The 17,626-nt window shown below is 38.6% G+C and overlaps 1 long non-coding RNA gene across 1 annotated transcript; it reads right to left on the bottom strand.

Annotated features, from left to right (window-relative positions):
• Positions 1-6,482: 6,482 nt before the first annotated feature.
• Positions 6,483-11,405, bottom strand: LOC102496992 (uncharacterized). Its single transcript, XR_337417.1, has 3 exons — positions 11,101-11,405; positions 10,644-10,715; positions 6,483-6,557 (listed from the first exon to the last, which is right to left on the bottom strand). It is a non-coding gene; the product is annotated as an uncharacterized LOC102496992 (long non-coding RNA).
• Positions 11,406-17,626: the final 6,221 nt, after the last annotated feature.

The following is a 17,626-nucleotide window of genomic DNA, read 5'->3' as shown; positions in this document are numbered from 1 at the left end:
TGGTACTGCTGATTTTGCATGCTTTCCAGCTACATAGATCTAGAGCTTTGCTCACAGAGTTTGAAGGATCCCTAAAGATTATCTAGTCCTGTGGAAAAACTGAGACCAAGAAAAATCAATTTGCTTGCCAAAGATAAGAACCACGCAGTACCAAGAACCAATCTGTCCTGCCTCTTATTCCAGGGATCCTCCCATTGCACCATGCTACCATTATTTAGGTTAGCATTTCATTAATCAAGGCAGTCTAACCCACCCTGTATTTTCATAAATATTCTAATGTTCATCAAACTTACATAAGACATATTTCATTACTAACATTCTAGAAAGATCTCTTTCTAAAGAACAATCATTTTAAAAACAAAACAAAACAGCATTTTTGGTAAATCAACCACATAGTTTTCTGACATATTATATCATGCCAATCAAAGCTGACCCTAAAAAAAATTCAAGCACAAAGCTGGAAAAATCAATTAACAGGGTGGGCTCCATTAGACATGGTAGGCCTCAAGGTAACTGTTCCAAGAGGTGTATGAGACAGCAACCAATCAAGAGCACCCATCCAGAGGTGACAAAGCAGCAGGAGAATGGGGCAGAGGTGAGACATTCAGAGCCAGAGACCCATGTCTGAGCTCAGGTTGATTGCCCAGCTTGAGAAGGCTAAAAACACTCAAAATAACTTCACTGTAAGTTAGTAACAAGAACAATAACTCCTGAGGATATTGTTGGTTTTGAATGTCTTCAAAATACTAGAAATTTCTGAAAAATATCCTCCTTCCTGCCCCTACACTCAGGCATGATATAATCCATTGTTATGTAACCATTCTGTGACATTTCAATGACCTCTTCATTTTTTATCAAATCTCCTTTTTTCTATTTTCTAGTTGAATTATGAAGATGCCTAGAGACACATGACCATCCAACATAACAAGCCATATAATTGAAGACAATACCCTAGGTCAACTCCTACAGCCTTTTCTTCAGTTCCACACAAGCTCACATGTGCATGCATACACACACACACACACACACACACACACACACACACACTGTTCTTCAAAATATCTTAAAAATGACTGAAAAAAAAATGGAAAAAATAAGAAAGCTGGTTTGTATCATTCACTGTAGACTCCCTTAGGTTGACCAGACCATAGAAGTGAGTTCATAAGTCACCAAAGCTTACAGAACATCAACTGGGGCCCAGGCATCACTGTGGTAGCAATCTACTTTCAGGGAAGCATTTGAGTTCTGTCTACTAAACCCTAAAATTAAATAATGTCTTTGGAGGAAAAAAGGAATGCCAACTCCCAAATGTCCAAGAAACCCCCCAGTCCTAGGGAATACCAGCTGGCAGTATAAATGGGCTGTCTGATATTTCCTGACTTCCTACTACCCAATGAGCAGAGTCCAGTGCCCATGTCCCTCCATAGATGCAAATAAGGTCAGTTCCTTAATAAAAGTCACCTCATTGTAGAGGTGAAGAAACAGAGTCAGGTTAGATGTAAGAGGTCCTAGTCCATGTTATTCTCTTTTTGAATATTCTGTTTGAGATATAAACCACACGTGAAACAAAACTGAATTGGAATCTTCATAGTAATGTTACAGGCTTAAGAATATTTTTCAGCCTTTATCAATGTGCATTCCACCAATTATGAATAATTACACTGGAAAACACAGTCTTTGACAATATCACAAGGTTCGTGATTTGGGCTTTCTCCAAATCTGGGTTTTCAGTGTCCCTACTGTGTGCTCTTAGCACCCTCTTGCCCTATGACAGTAATGATCAAACTCTTAATTGTCTATAGCGAATTCCCATTAGACTATAGTTCTATGAGGATAGAAAGCATGTCTTTCTCACTGATCATTCTGTCCCGTGAACCTAGCATTCTGTCCCCTGAACCCAGCACTGTGTTAATTCAATAAATGTATTAATTCAGTCAACAAATATTTTTTGAAGATCTATTATGTACCAGACTCTGTTCTATGTACTAGAGATACAGCACACAATAAAACAGAAAGTCCAGCCCTCGTGAAGATTATATTGTAGTGGCAGTGCAAGATGCTATTTAGTTGCTTGTCTCAGATCTCTTTTATCTGGCCAACACATCTTCAGTGTCTAGGCATTGGCTCCCAGCTCCCAGCCCTTGCCTCCTATTCCCAATAGTATTACCATTAGCTGAGAGGCACTGACTCAGCCAAGAAGTCACGGTGCCCTTATCCAAGCACACTGACTTACTGATACAGGAGTACTAATGGTGGGTCATACCTTCAGGTACAATTAATGCACCAAAGAAATTCCTTCTCAAGGTTAGAGCTCCCTGAAACCAAACCCTACTTGGTTGCTTCACCTGCACTAACCTGCTTCAGTCTCTCCCTTGCAGGTCTTTCCTGAAGAGCATTCCCTCATTATAGATTCAAATCTAGTTCTTTCTCTCAGGTTCTGCTTCTAGGAAATCCAACCTAAGACAAAAGGCAAGGCACAATAAGCCAGTAACCATGTAAACGAATTCCATGCTAGATGGTGATTGTGACTTTGGAGAATGGAAAAGGAATGTGCTGGGAGATAGGGGTCCCATTTGAAATAAAGTGGTCAGGAAAAGCTCCTCCAATAATGTGGCAATGGCAGGACCTAAGGGAAGTGAAGGTGTAAGCAGTAAGTCTGGAGTGGAGGGTTGACCATCACAGGCAGAGGGAACCTCATTAAATGAGGGGCAGGAAGAAGGCTGGTGCAGCTGGAACAGAACAGCCAAGTGGTGAAAATAAACTGGATGTTGGTATTAATAAGAAGACTGAGTTCTAAACAAATAAGAGACAAGACAACAAAAAGACTAACGCAGTTACTGAGAAAAATATCAACTTAATTACTGAGGAAGACCAGGTTGGCAAAGATGGCTCAGTGGAAAGGAACCATAGGCTATTTGATGCTAAGCCCCAGAATCAGCCATACTGATCCTTCCTGTTATGGAAGGCTTGGAGAAATATACCAGAATGCATCAAGACGGGGAAAGAGGCTGCTCCACACTTGGTTGATCAGCCCGTTATCTCAATATGATCTAATAGAGAGCACCTGGAGCATGCTATTAATAGAGGTCTTTTCAGAGGGAAATAGGAAGCACAGGCCAAAAAGGTTCATGGCCTCTCCTAACCTCAGTACCTGAAACTCAATGTTCTTGAATTAATTAGGCAGAAGGCTGCAGTACAGATAAAGCTTATAATAAGCTGTGCAATGTGATATGTAACTAACTAGCATGCTGAAATCTGAGAGCTCAAAGCCTGAGCAGATTTGGAGAGAGAACTCATGTTTCTTAATTCCTACATTGAATATATAATCTGCCGGTACACCAAGATATCCACCTCTCTTTTAAACTAAGGTCTTTATGTACCTGGCATGTCTTCTGTGTTCTGGGGGAGGAGTGTACAAGTAAGTGACAACTAGTTTGAGGTGCCTCACTGAGAAAAGGAGCCCCCAACTAGAAGCACTGTTAGCTTAGACCTGAGCATATGGTATGAACTTCCATGACCAAGTGGCAGTGGCATATCCCTCAACTCTCAGAGAAAGAGAAGGAAAAAGGATTGGGGAGCAGAACAAGAAGGAGAGTTCCATTGGCTACCCAGAATGCTCTGCTTTCTCATTAGAAGACATTATATTGTGACCCAGTCCTCTCAAAGCAGCAAGATGTTGATAGAATCTCAGAATCTGCCCAATATCATCCCACCCATTTGTCTTTCCTCATAAGGTCATTGAATTCATTTGTGTCAATATTTTACTTTGGAGAAAGGGAAAAATACCAGAATCTATAAGCCAGCCAGCCAAAACACAATAGCTTAACCATGCACAGAATTTGAGTCTTCTTGGACAGACAGTCTATACTCAAAGAAAATAATCTTGTGCTTAAATTGTCTAAATTGGCTCTCCTATTTCTAAATATATTAAATTTTGACCTTCCAAATTACTCTGGCTCTATTGACCCTAGGGGGATTGTTTTTTACTGCCAAATAATAAGTTGGAAATGGACACACTTGCAAGAACAAAAAGTTGCATTTTTTCATCAGGAACCCACGTATCATGGCCTAATGTAGCCCCATCATTTTTTTTTTCAGAAATCTGTTTGAAAGGGTCCATGAAGACTGTTTTATCAATCTGTTATTTACTTCCACAGACATTACTTCTAGAGATCTATCCTATCCAAATAATGCTGAAGCTAACCATGCAATCAGGATCAACCCATCAATGGTTTCATCCCTATCTGTTCTGATTTGTTTTGCACAGATAAAATCAGTAGCTAAGAATCATAGATTTCACTGTTGGCCCCAGCTCTCTCACAAATAACCCCAGTGAGGATCAGGATCAGACCAAGGATGACTCAGTAAAATCCATTGTCTCTGTGAGATACATCAGAATAGGTCCAAATGACAGTAACATTAGTTTAGAAGGAGCATGGGCCTATAAAATGTTATCTCTAGAGCTAAGCTGTTCAAACAAAAAGATAAAAACCTTGAAATAATGACTAAATTGATGTAATCTACTGTGAAAGTTTCCAACCCCATCTGTGGTATCATTCAAGGCCAAGTTAAATCGGGCGCAGTGGGAAGGACACTATCTCAGCCCCTGGTTCCAACTAGACAAATACAACCACCTACAAAAGCGCTAGGGCCCAAGCCAGTTGTCAACCAGAGAAAATTCTTAAAATCACAGGACAACAAAAAAGCTATTTTTTCTGCTCACCTTTCAGAAAGGTAAACATCCTGATAAACATCAGGAGGTTGTATGTATGTTTGTGTGTACATGTGTAGCCCATTGGATTAAATCTCACATGCTTATTAAGTTCAGGTAAATAAAGATAACTGATGACATTCTGATTTAGCTTTAAAAAAGGAGACTGAATTATTTTTTCTAAAACAAACTGCAGAGCCCAGATAATATTATTTTTAAAGCTATAAAGAAGAATTGCTATAAGGGCAAGTGCTAGTTAATGCAAAAACAACTCCAGTGGTAAAAAATAATTTAGTATTTCCACCTCACCAAATTCTCCATATTGTCTTTCTCTTGAACACTGACCAAAGTCTTTTTCAGAATTATGCTGTTATCAGAATCATTCAGTTGTGAAAATAGTTTTGCATCCATTATTCATATTAACTAGTGATGTTGATAAACTTTGATTTGTTATCCTTTAAACTAGTTAGCTATGGGATTGAAATCCAAATCATAAGTGAAAATGTCAGAGAGAGTTTTCTATATCTTCAAGAACGTTTGCATAAAATTGCCTGTCTTTTGAAATAGAATTAAATTTAGAAATTCAGGAGTGACTTCCAGTCACTGGTTCAGCACATTAGGAGCTTAAAAGTTGCCCCTTCAACCTATCAAATAAAAAGCTAAACAAACTGAAAAATCACCACAACTCTTCTTAGATGTGTAAGAAGAATGTGGTCAGTGTACAAACCACTGCCCCCAAATTGGAGAGACAGACAGGTAAGCACAGAATCAGAACATATCAGTACAGAAATTCATGAGTAAGAAATCTCTAAAAGAACCAGGGCTAGTGCAGGAAAACCTAACCCATCATTGACAAATTGCTGGAAGATCAAGCAGGAAAATGTTTGAGAATCAAAAACTCTAGTGGAGGGTGAGGGACAGCAGATGGCATAGCAGTTATGTAGCTAGACTCCCACATTGCCAACCACAGTTTGAGTCCTGGATCCAGTGATTTGAATCACACCAGGCAAGTGTGTGTGCATGCCCAACATCCTAGGAGGAGAATGGAGGAGAAGGGATTGAGGCATGGCCATCTCCCCTGAAGGGTGATTTCTCACTTCCCCTCTCACTGTCTGTCTGGGATGTGTTACTATTGTGCTAATGCCTGGCCTCTGCTATGTGGTTTTATCAGAATCTGACTAACCTTGAGTAAGGGAAACACCCTACTCCAGCTGATTCTAGCCTGCCATGTGGAAGGGATAAATAGCCTAATTTCATCTCTCTCTAGCCTTCCACTTGGGAGAAGGGAAATACCCAACTGAAAGTCTTTCAAACCATTCTTCTCACACAAGGGGGGAGAGGTCACTGAGAAGTACTTGTGAAGGTCACAATCAGAAGAACAGACTCACCAATGACTGAAACCCAACTGTATAACTACAGAATATCCCCCCACACACACACACACATTTTAATACCACATTACCAAAGGCCTATCTATAGCAATTCCTCTTACCCAAGACATAATGTTCAGCTATTAAAAAAATTACAAGACATACTAAAAAGCAAAAAAGCAAAGAAGTACCAGAAACACTCAACTAATGCAGAAATGTTGAACTCATCACTCTGGGATTTAAAAATAACTATGATTAAAATGTTAAGGGCTGTAATAGATAAAGTGGGCATCATATAATAACAGATTGGCAATTTAAGCAAAGACAGGAATTCTAAGAACTACAAGGAAATACTATAGATCAAAAAAACATTGTAATAGAAATAAAGAATACCTTTGATGGGCTTATTAAAAGACTGGACACAGCTGGGGAAAATATCACTGAACTCGAGGATTTCTCAATAGAACATTCTAAAACTGGAAAGAAAAAAAGATTGAATAAATAGAAGAGACTATCCAAGTACTGTGAAACAACCACAAAATGTATAACATAAGAAAAATGAAAATATCAAAAAGAGAAAAGAGAAAAGAAAAGAAGAAATACTGAAACAATAATGACTAAAAACTTTGTCCAAATTAATATCAGTCAACAAACCACAGCTTCAAAAAGCTCAGAAGCAGCAGTACGAGTGGGGACAGGGGGACAAAAATAAATAAATAAATAAAACTACATATAATCATATCATAGCTAAGCTACAGAACATAAAAGATGGAGAAAATTTTCTGAAAGAAGTCAGAAGAAACAGCCATCTTACTTCCATAGGAGCAAAGATAAGAATTACATCTGTCTTTGCAGTAATCATGCAAGCAAAAACAGAATGGACTAAAATATTTAGTGTAAAGATATATTTTTAAAATAATAAGTATGTTAGAATTTCACATCTTGTAAAATTTTTCTTCAAAAATGGAGAAATAGAGACTTTTTAAGACAAAAAAGATAATAATAAAGAGTTTGTTGCCAGTATACCTGATTCACAGAAAAATTAGAAATTCTTCAGAGAGCAGAAAAATTATATGGGTCCCAAATTAGGATTTACATAAAGAAAGGAAGAAAATCAAAGAACGGATAAATTAATTAATTTTTAAAAAATTTTTCTTATTCTTTGTTGTTGTTTTTTAAGACTATAGATTTTTCCTACAGTGCATGTGCACTCTCCAGAAGGCAGAGAGAGAGAGACAGAAAGCAAAAAATCAGCCCCCCGCCCCGGGGGAGGGGGTTGGACATGCCGCAATCCCTTTTCTTCCATTCTCCTTTCCAGATCTTGGGCACATACACACACGTCTGGAACTCAAACCATGGTCGACTATATGCGAGTCTAGCGACATAACCATTACACCACCTGCTGGTCCATGTTTATCTTATTCTTAATTGATCTAATGGGTAAAAATTTGTTCAAAATTATAATAGCCATGGGAACCAACAGTTAGCGTAATGGCTATGTCGCTGGACTCGCACGTAGTCGACCGCAGTTCGTGTCCTGGACCCGGTGGCTTAAAACTCATGCCGGGCGCATGTGCGTGCGTGCCCAAGATCCCGAGAGGAGAATGGAGGAGAAGGGATTGCGGCGTGACCATCCCCCCTGGGGGGAGATTTCTCGCTTTCTGTCTCTGTGTCTCTCTCTGTCTGTCTGGCGAGCGCACGCGCCCTATAGCAAAAAAAAAAAAAAAAAAAAAAAAAAACTCTCAAAAAAAAAATTATAATAGCCACAATATATTTGGTAAGGTGTGAATATGTATATACATATATACACAGATATATGCATATGTATAAGTGAGATGAGTGACTGCAATGACAAAAGGGGTGAGAGATAGGAATTAAGATTATTTTGTTATTATAAGGTACTGCACTACACATGAAGCAATATAGGGTTATTTAAAAGTAGACTTGGATTACTTGTAAATATGTATTTCAAACTTCAGGGCAAGTGCCAAAAAAAAGTGAAGAAAATATAAATGATTCACTTAGATGGGAGAGGAAATATAATCAGATGAAATGCTCAGTTAAAACTGCAAAAGGCAGAAAACAAGAAGATAAAAATAGAAACAAAGAACAAGGGCAACAAATAGAAAACAATACCAAATATGGTAGATATGAATCCAATTATATTAACAATCACTTTGAACAACAGTAGTCTAAATGCATTTACCAAAAGACAGAGTGTCAAAGCAGACTTCAAAAATATTCAGCTATTGGGACCAGCAGGTGGTGTGTTAGTTAAGGTGCATAGCCAACCAAATTTAAGTCCCAGACTCAGAGGCTTGAAAATCATACAGGGCATATGTGTTTGTGTGTGCGTCCAAAATCCCAGGAGGAGAATGGAAGAGAAGGGACTGTGACATGGCCACTACCCCCCATCCCTACAGGGGGATGATTTCTCACTTCCCATCTCTCTTTCTCTCTCCAGCAAGCACACACACCCTATGGCAAAAACCTTTAAAAGAGAAACTAGCTGTTGGCATAATGGCTATGTCGCTGGACTCCCATGTTGTTCGAGTCCCAGATCCAGTGGTGTAAACTCACACTGAGCATGTGTGTATACATGCCCGAGATCCCAAGAGGAGAGGGGAGGAGAAGGAATTGTGGTGTGGTCACCCCTCCTGGAGGAGATTTCTCGCTTTCTGTCTCTTCATCTCTCTCTGCCTTTTTGGAGTGTGCATGTACCCTATAGTAAAAATCTCTCCCCCCCAAAAAAACAAAACCTTTAAAACAATACTCAGCTATAAGTTGTCTAAAAGAAACCCACAAACATAAAAATGCATATAAATTAAAAGTAAATGGATGATGGAAGATATACCATGCTAGCACTGTTCAAAAGAAAGTGGAAATAGTTATTGGGTCATCAAGAAAGTCATGATGCATTTTTGCATACCAGACTCAGAGGCTTGAAAATCATACAGGGCATATGTGTTTGTGTGTGCGTCCAAAATCCCAGGAGGAGAATGGAAGAGAAGGGACTGTGACATGGCCACTACCCCCCATCCCTACAGGGGGATGATTTCTCACTTCCCATCTCTCTTTCTCTCTCCAGCAAGCACACACACCCTATGGCAAAAACCTTTAAAAGAGAAACTAGCTGTTGGCATAATGGCTATGTCGCTGGACTCCCATGTTGTTCGAGTCCCAGATCCAGTGGTGTAAACTCACACTGAGCATGTGTGTATACATGCCCGAGATCCCAAGAGGAGAGGGGAGGAGAAGGAATTGTGGTGTGGTCACCCCTCCTGGAGGAGATTTCTCGCTTTCTGTCTCTTCATCTCTCTCTGCCTTTTTGGAGTGTGCATGTACCCTATAGTAAAAATCTCTCCCCCCCAAAAAAACAAAACCTTTAAAACAATACTCAGCTATAAGTTGTCTAAAAGAAACCCACAAACATAAAAATGCATATAAATTAAAAGTAAATGGATGATGGAAGATATACCATGCTAGCACTGTTCAAAAGAAAGTGGAAATAGTTATTGGGTCATCAAGAAAGTCATGATGCATTTTTGCATAGAAAAACAGAAAAATACATCATGACTTTGCCAATGACCTAATATATTCATCTCTCATAGGAAAGACTTCACAGCAAGGAAAGTTATCAGGAGTACAGGTTTGAGGAGTACTACATGAAGAAAAGGCGTCAGTCCTCCAAGAAGACATAACAATCCCTAACCCATATGCACCTAACAATACAGCATCAAAATACACAAGGCAAAAACTGATAAAACTGCAAAGAGAAATAGATGAATCTGTTTCAACAACTCTTCATCAGAAATGGACAGACCTGGTGGGCAGAAAGTCAGTAAGGACATAGCTGAAGTCAACAATACTATCAATCAACTGAATAAAACTGACACAGAGTACTTCATCCAACAACAGCAAAATACATATTCTTCTCAAGTTCACTTGGAACATTTACCAAGAGAACATTGTGGGACATAAAACACACTCTACCAAATTTTTTAAAAAGGCAACTTGGAGCGATACACAATTATACATAAAGTCACTACCAATATTACTAAAAATAAATCAATAAAGTTTTTTTAGAGGAGCACTGAACACTAGATGTTTGCACAGAAAATTAAACAAAGTCTAGAGAGTTTATTTAAGCTTGAATGTGAAGTATGGGAAGAGCCAATAGAAGGAGACTGGTGGCTAGCAGTGTCTCTTTGCTCCTTTTTCTTAGTCACTCTACATTTATGGAGGACACCTAAAGACATACCCTAATAACTAAAACTAGACAAATTAAAATAAAACTGCTATGTTTCCTTGTTTTAAATAATAAATGCATATAGAAAAACCAACATAAAGGTAAAGATTTTATCACACAAATATGAGAAATGTCCTTGACCCTGAGCTGCTAAAGTATTACCCTAACTTTTCTTCTTTCAAATGATCCCTAGATCTTTCCTGGAGAATTCATGCTTACTCTTACTCCTATCTAGCCCCCCAGGAAGGTTTACCACCTTTCATGACACAGTATTCAACAAACAGGTGTTTGTGTTTCAGCAAGCATAGCTTACCTTCTAGTTCTACTGGGAATGGGCTTAAAAGCACTACTGCTCTGCGTCTTCCTGGTAATATGGATAATGAGCCTAAGGAAATGATATTCACCCTATGAGCCATTTCTTACATGAACGGTTTCACTCTTATCTGGGGAAAGGCAAGAAACAATCTTAGTTCCTACTCTTATGAGAAACAAAGTTTCCTGAGGGACTTCTGAAGTGACCTCACTTCCATACCACAGAGGAAAACCTTCTCCTATGCTTTAATTTGCATACCAAATATGTTTGTCATATTAAGTACCACAGACCAACCTCACTTCTAGACAGCAACATCAACAACACTTCAGCTTCAGCTCTGAATGATCCTTGTACCCCTCCCCCTGTCATTAATATCATCCTTGCACTTTTATGAAATATTATGCCTTTCCTGATGTAATTACAGCTTTCCCAGTCACATTCACACCCGCCATCTCACCTGACTCTCACTTCAAGAGATGGTAGAGGGTCAGCCTTTCTAGGTTTATTGTAGCACTATCGAATGGGCAGCATTGGTGTGTGAAAGCACCAAAGTAGGTCTCTATAAGCTTTGTGTTGACATGTGGATTCATCCCCAAATACCAGCTTTGAAACTTGAAATGCTTTAAGGAAGGTATTAAAAAAATGAAGAAAATGAACCGTCCTGATGCTTGGCCATCATGAGAGTCTCTGGGTCATCTCACATCAAATGAGTTCTGAGGTGGATAGTTCCTCTTAGACAAGACATCCATAGGACTCAGTAGACAGCCTGTGGTGAAATGAAAAGAAGGGTTTCAAGAACCAACCTCATCATAGCATCCTACAGTGATTGCATGGAGACAAAGCACTACCTGCCCCAACTCCAAAACAGATTGGCCCTCCCCAAAACAGTTTGGTCCACCCTGCTGGCCACATTCATCGAAACTCTATTTCCCTCCTTCTTCCCTCAAGACCCTCCAAATCCCCATGACCAGATAAAAACTGCCCCTTCTGCTTAGTCTCCATAGCATTTTTGTGCTTTTTGTGATGTTTAAAATGCTCAATTTGCATTATGAATGTGTAATTATTGAATCCCTTTATTAAATGGTAAAAAGGCAAGAGTCTTTTTTCCTCTTGAACACCTGATGCTATGCCCTGATCTAGTAGGAACTCAGTAAATTGCACTGAATAGAAACACTCTACTACTATGACCAGTATGTTCCTAAGATCAATATTTATTTTTTAAAATATTTGAAAGTCTCAAAAAGAGATATCCTAATAGATGCTCATGGGGAAAAAGGAGAGTTAGAATTCAATTTGTGCTTTTAAGCTATTTTTTTCTAAGGAAAAAAATATTTAGTTCAAAAACCTAGTACTTATGGATATTGTTATGTAAGATACTGGATGCAGACAGGAATATGTAATATGATACAGTGGATTCAAATTATTATTAACAATTAACCATAGTAGAACAGAATGCTTTTCTTTTTCTGCCACTAAAATGTACATGCTGTCCCTTTGGAGGGTGGTGATATAACATGCCATTGAAATACTACCTGCCCCACCTCAAAAATGGCATGGAGATGGCACACCAACCCCAAGTATCATCCATTTCTCCTTCTGTGTCATCCTAAGAAGTGCCCGGTCATTCTCATCAGGTTACCATTCCAAACACTCACCCCGTAGCCAGGCATTGCAGACAAGTGAGGCCAGCAAGCATGCCTCCATGGCAGGAGCCAGATTACGAACATTAGAGTTAGAAAACGGTACACAAGCCCATGGTATTCAGGCTGACTACAGTTGTCAGAATCATGTCATAATAGATCATTTTGTATCCACTATTCAGATTAACTGTGATAGCAACAAACTTCGGTGTGCTCCTTTAAGTTAATCAACTACGGAGTGGAAAGTCAAAATTACAACTGAGAAATGCCAGAGAGAGCTGTCTGATTTCTCTAAAATCACTAAGCTACAAACACTTCAGAGGCAAGTAATTCCATGGGGACCCTATAGAAATGAATGGCAGGATCATGGAAGAACAGCTTTTGGTGTCCTCACCTCTCTCACAGGACAATCCTCACATCCTTCCTCCAGTAATGAGATTGACGATGCCTCCATGGCTCAAGATAGACAGCATGGGGTATAGCAAGAAGCTCCCTAAATCTCCAAATCCCTTTCCAGCTCCTTGACTATTTAAGGATATTGACAAGAAGGATAATTCTGTAAAATCTTCATTTATTTTCTTAGTTACATAAATATGTACTCATTTTAAGCAATTCAAACAATACAAAATGACATTGAAAAATCCATTATTTGCAGCAATCTCACTCTCCTCCCCAGAGATAGTCCCAATGGGCCTTTGGTGCATGACCCTCCAGATCTTTTTCATGTGTGTTTGTGTTTGTGTCTGTATTATATATACACACATATATAATGCAAATTATGTGTACATGTGTACACATGAGCCATATGTGTGTAAATGTATGTACATATATACACACATAAAAAACCCAAACACATGATATATAACCAAACCTATAACGTATCTATAAAATTACATTGCAAATATTCTTTAGTGAAAGACTTTATTCACTTAGAAATATGCATTAGGGATTCCTATTTATGGGAACTCCATGCATTGCCTTTGTGTATTCCCTCAGTAAGTTATTTAACCACTGAGCTTCGCTTCAGGTTTCTTCTTGCTAAAATGAGGATACCAACACCATTTTCACAAGATTATAAGTCACTTAAGTGAGAATCCTTTTCTTCTCAAGGCAGAAAGAAGAGATCAGGAAAGCATACTGTTAAGGTAAAAAAAGGAGGGAGATGAGAGGAAGGTGGCATCAGAGTATGGAGGTGAAGTATGTTTATCAAGTGGGTTTGCCTAAAAGAGAGACTTCAGTAGTGTCTCCAGGTTGTTTTCTACTTTCTAAACGGGAGGGGACTGGCCATAGGATCATAAGAGGCAGCCCTCTGCCAGTTCGCATCAACCGGAGGCAGTACCTAGACTCAGAGGTAGCATGGGAGCTGCCCATGGATAGTGTCTGGAATCTCGGTGTTAGAGCTGGAAAGCTATTGGGAGTATCTAACCCTGAGACTCTCAGACTCTAACAAGCATCAGAATACCCTGGGCAATTGTTAAAATGTAGGTTCCAGGACCACACCCAAAGAAATTCTGAATTCTGATATAATGGGCCCAGTGATTTGGTCCAATCTCTTGGCTATATAGATGAATAAAAGAGATCTATACAGCTTTCATACCCTGGGAGCTTGCAAAATCAGTGCATCTGAGTACCTAGGACTAGATTAGCAGCAGCAACAACACCCTGGAATAGGTTAAAAAAGCAAAATCTTACCTCTGCTCCAGATATATAGGGCTGAATCACAAATCCTGGTGGTAGAGCACAGTAATCTGTGTTTTAACAAACTCTCCAGGTGCTTCTGATGTGCACCATGTTTGAGAGCCCTGCAACAGGGGATAAGCAGATAATTATTTGTATTGACTTTTGGAAAAGCTCAATTAGCTTCTTAATGTAGGTATGCCTAGTGTCCTGGAAACTCATTGACAGCATTACACCCAGGAAAATTTGAGAAGTTACTCCATTTTCCTATCCAGAGTAACTGATCAGTTCCAACAATTTCCAGAAATTGATTCCAATCAAGCTGCCTCAACTGGGACCTACTGTGAGACATAGTTGCCTTCGTCATCATCATCATTGCCACTTTTGGTGGTGGTTATCACAGCCAGCATTTACATAATGCTTACTATATGCCACTGTTATTAGAACAGAATAAATATCCACTTAATCTTCACAAACACACATTCACACCATAAATTTGATACTGTATTGGTATAATATTTTTATCCACCCCCATCTTATGGATGAGTAAACTGAGGCAAGGAGATATGAAATGATTTTCAATAATTTTACCACTCCTAAGAGTCAGAGTTTTGAGTCTAAATAGTCTTCCTCCTGAACCTCACCTCATGAACTCTCACAAGAGAGGCAGCCTAGGTAGTAGCTAGGATCTCCTGCTCTGGAGCCAAGCCATCCAGATTTAAATCTGTCTCTGCCATTTACTAGTAGCATGTGTCAAGTAATTGTTCTTCCAGCTTCTAGTCTCACCTTTTCCTGGACATCTGCCCTCCAGATGTTAAAATAATTACCACTCATATTCTAATATGTTCTTATCATTACTTCCTTAAACTTCTTCCATTTTCCCCTCCAAAAAAGATAGAATCTAAATATACCATAACATTCACAAAAAAGTTTTACCTACTCATCCAGCTTTATCTTCTACCATTCTTTCCCAGTGCATTAAGCTATAGCCATCCAAAATGACTTAAGATACCTTGATTAAGCCAGCCCTTACTTCCTTGCCTAGAATTCCTTTCCAACTTAAACTCCCTTTCACCAAGAAAACCAGTACTTACTTTAGGTTTTGACTAAAACACTGCTTCCTCTGGAAAAGACTTTCCTGGGTCACTCCTTCACAGGCTTTAAGACATCTATTTCTGCTTCCATTGTCACACCTCCATCATAGCAGTTATTATATTGTGCTAGAATTGCTTGCTTGTCTCTCCTATAACCTGTGAGTCCTTGAGGGCAAAACCAGTTACTTCACCTTTATCATAGTCCCAGTACACATCACAGGTTGTAAATAAATACTGGTTAAAGGAATGGATCAAGTAAACAAGGGGCAGGTGAGTCCCTCATTCCAAGGAAGGCAAGAGACAAAGTTCAAGAGTTCATAGAGAGAGAACTGAAGAAGTAGTGATGAAGTGATAATAATTGGTGAGAGAATGCTGCAGGAATCCAATGTATAAACAATGTAGCCATCCTAAGCACAGGCAGAACTTGATAGGCATTGTTTCCTGACATGACCTCATTGAGACAGCCTCAAATGGACCTTCAATACCAAGAATCATTTAGTGGGAAACTGTTTTCCTACCAAAAATTCTCTAGTATTCTCAGTATTCTCTATGACACAAATTTTTAAAAGTCCCAATAGGATCCTCCCTTCATGGCTATTGTAAGGGATTCTTCTGATGAAAGTTTAGCTCTCAGCTACGGGAATAGCTCAAATCACCTTGAGGATGACCATTCATGAAGGCCACATGGAGGTGAAGTGGCAGCAATGGCAAGAGTAAACGGAAAGATCTGAAACTGAAGAAAAATCTAGACTTACAACTTCAAGCATCCAACAACCTTGTCTTAACAAACTAAAAGACTTTTTTGGTAAACTTTTCTTTTGCTAAGAATAAAATAAAGCTATCAAAAACATATCTAGAGGCCATCAGGTGGCATGGTAGTTAAGGCATTGGACTCCCACATATCTGACCATGTCTCAGACATGGCAGCTTGAGAATCATGCTAGACACGTGTACGTGTGTGCCCAAAATCCCAAGAGGAGAAAGGAGGAGAAGAGATTGCAGTGTGGCCATAACAATAAGAGGGTGATTTCTCACATTTCTTCTCTATATTTCTCTCTGTATCTCTCCTGTGAGCACATGCACCCTTTGGAAAAAAACTTAAAAAACAAGCAAACAAACAAAAACACATAAAGTTTCATTATAGTAGTTTGCATAGTTCAATACTATATCTAACAGTGCTTGTGTGATGGTTATTTGAGTTCAATCTATTTGCCATTGACTTTTAGATACAAATATGCCACTAATATCTATATATTTGAAAATAATTGGTCATAATACATATTATTTCATAACTCATAATATATACACATATATTTTAAATATATATATATACACATACACACACACACACACACACACACACAAAAGACCTTAAAATTCATGAAATATGTGTATTATGGAAAATAATGGATTTCAATTTTTTGCATAAAAGTAAACTTATAATTTAACTTTCCACAAACTTTTAGAAGTCCCCTTATGTATAGATAGATAGATAGATAGATAGATAGATAGATAGATAGATAGATAGATATGTGTTTGTATTTACATGCATATATATATAGCAAGACATATATATATATATCAGAAAAGAATAAAATGGCATTTAAATTGAAAAAATAAATCCTAATTGAATACTGCCTTAATTTAAAAAGCCTTCCATATTACAATCTTTTCTTTCAAGAATTATTTAAAGTATTATTGTCATTTTTAATTTTTTTCTGTAGTGCACATGTGCTCACCAGAGAGAGACTGAAAAAGAGAGAGAGTAAAGCAAGTCACCGGGTTTGGGACTCAAACCATTGGCGGCTATTTGAAAGTCCAACATCCAAACCACCAGACCACCTGCTCATTCTCCATATTACAATATTCACAATTTTTTTCAAGAGATTGCTCTAGGGAGTCACAGTCAGCTCAAAATTGTTTACAGAGTGAACTTCTCTAGATTTTCGCTTCCACTCAATGTTTAGAGTTTGCTAGATGATGATGGAGAAAAGTATTTTTAAAGAGATAGTCTAGGATCTTGGGACTCATTCCTGGAAACTTTAAGAGTCTAATTATTAAAATGTAACACTACATAATTCCACTTACACAATGTAAAAAGTGAGATCCCATATCCTTGTTTAAAAGCAGCAATGATATAAAGGTATATGTTGAACTCCTTTTTGTCTTTTCAGGACACAGGGCCCCCTTCCCCATTCCTAGGTTTTCACTATGTTTGGTTAGACATACATACATACACAAATATGCCTACATGCATACAAGCACACAACTAAGTTATAAAGGAAACCTGTAGTAAGCCTATCCTATCAAGAATCTGGATTAGGAACAGATCAAATACTGAATGGGGAAGACCATATGGAAAAAATAAAGCTAATGAGAAAGAGAGTGACCAAGATCTTGAAGGAAGCACAGTTTAGAAGGGAGAGGGGGATCACAGAGAAGGAATACGTAGGGGTTAAAGGCACAGAAACAAAACTGTGTGTTCTCACCTCAAAGACTTTGCATGTGCTATTCCCACTCTTGGAATGCTCCCCACCAGACACACACATGGCTCACTTCCTCACTTTCTTCA

The sequence above is a fragment of the Tupaia chinensis genome, unplaced genomic scaffold (assembly GCF_000334495.1).
Source record: "Tupaia chinensis unplaced genomic scaffold, TupChi_1.0 Scaffold145870_1, whole genome shotgun sequence".
Lineage (NCBI taxonomy): Eukaryota > Metazoa > Chordata > Mammalia > Scandentia > Tupaiidae > Tupaia > Tupaia belangeri.
This window is presented reverse-complemented; position numbering and strand designations above follow the sequence as displayed.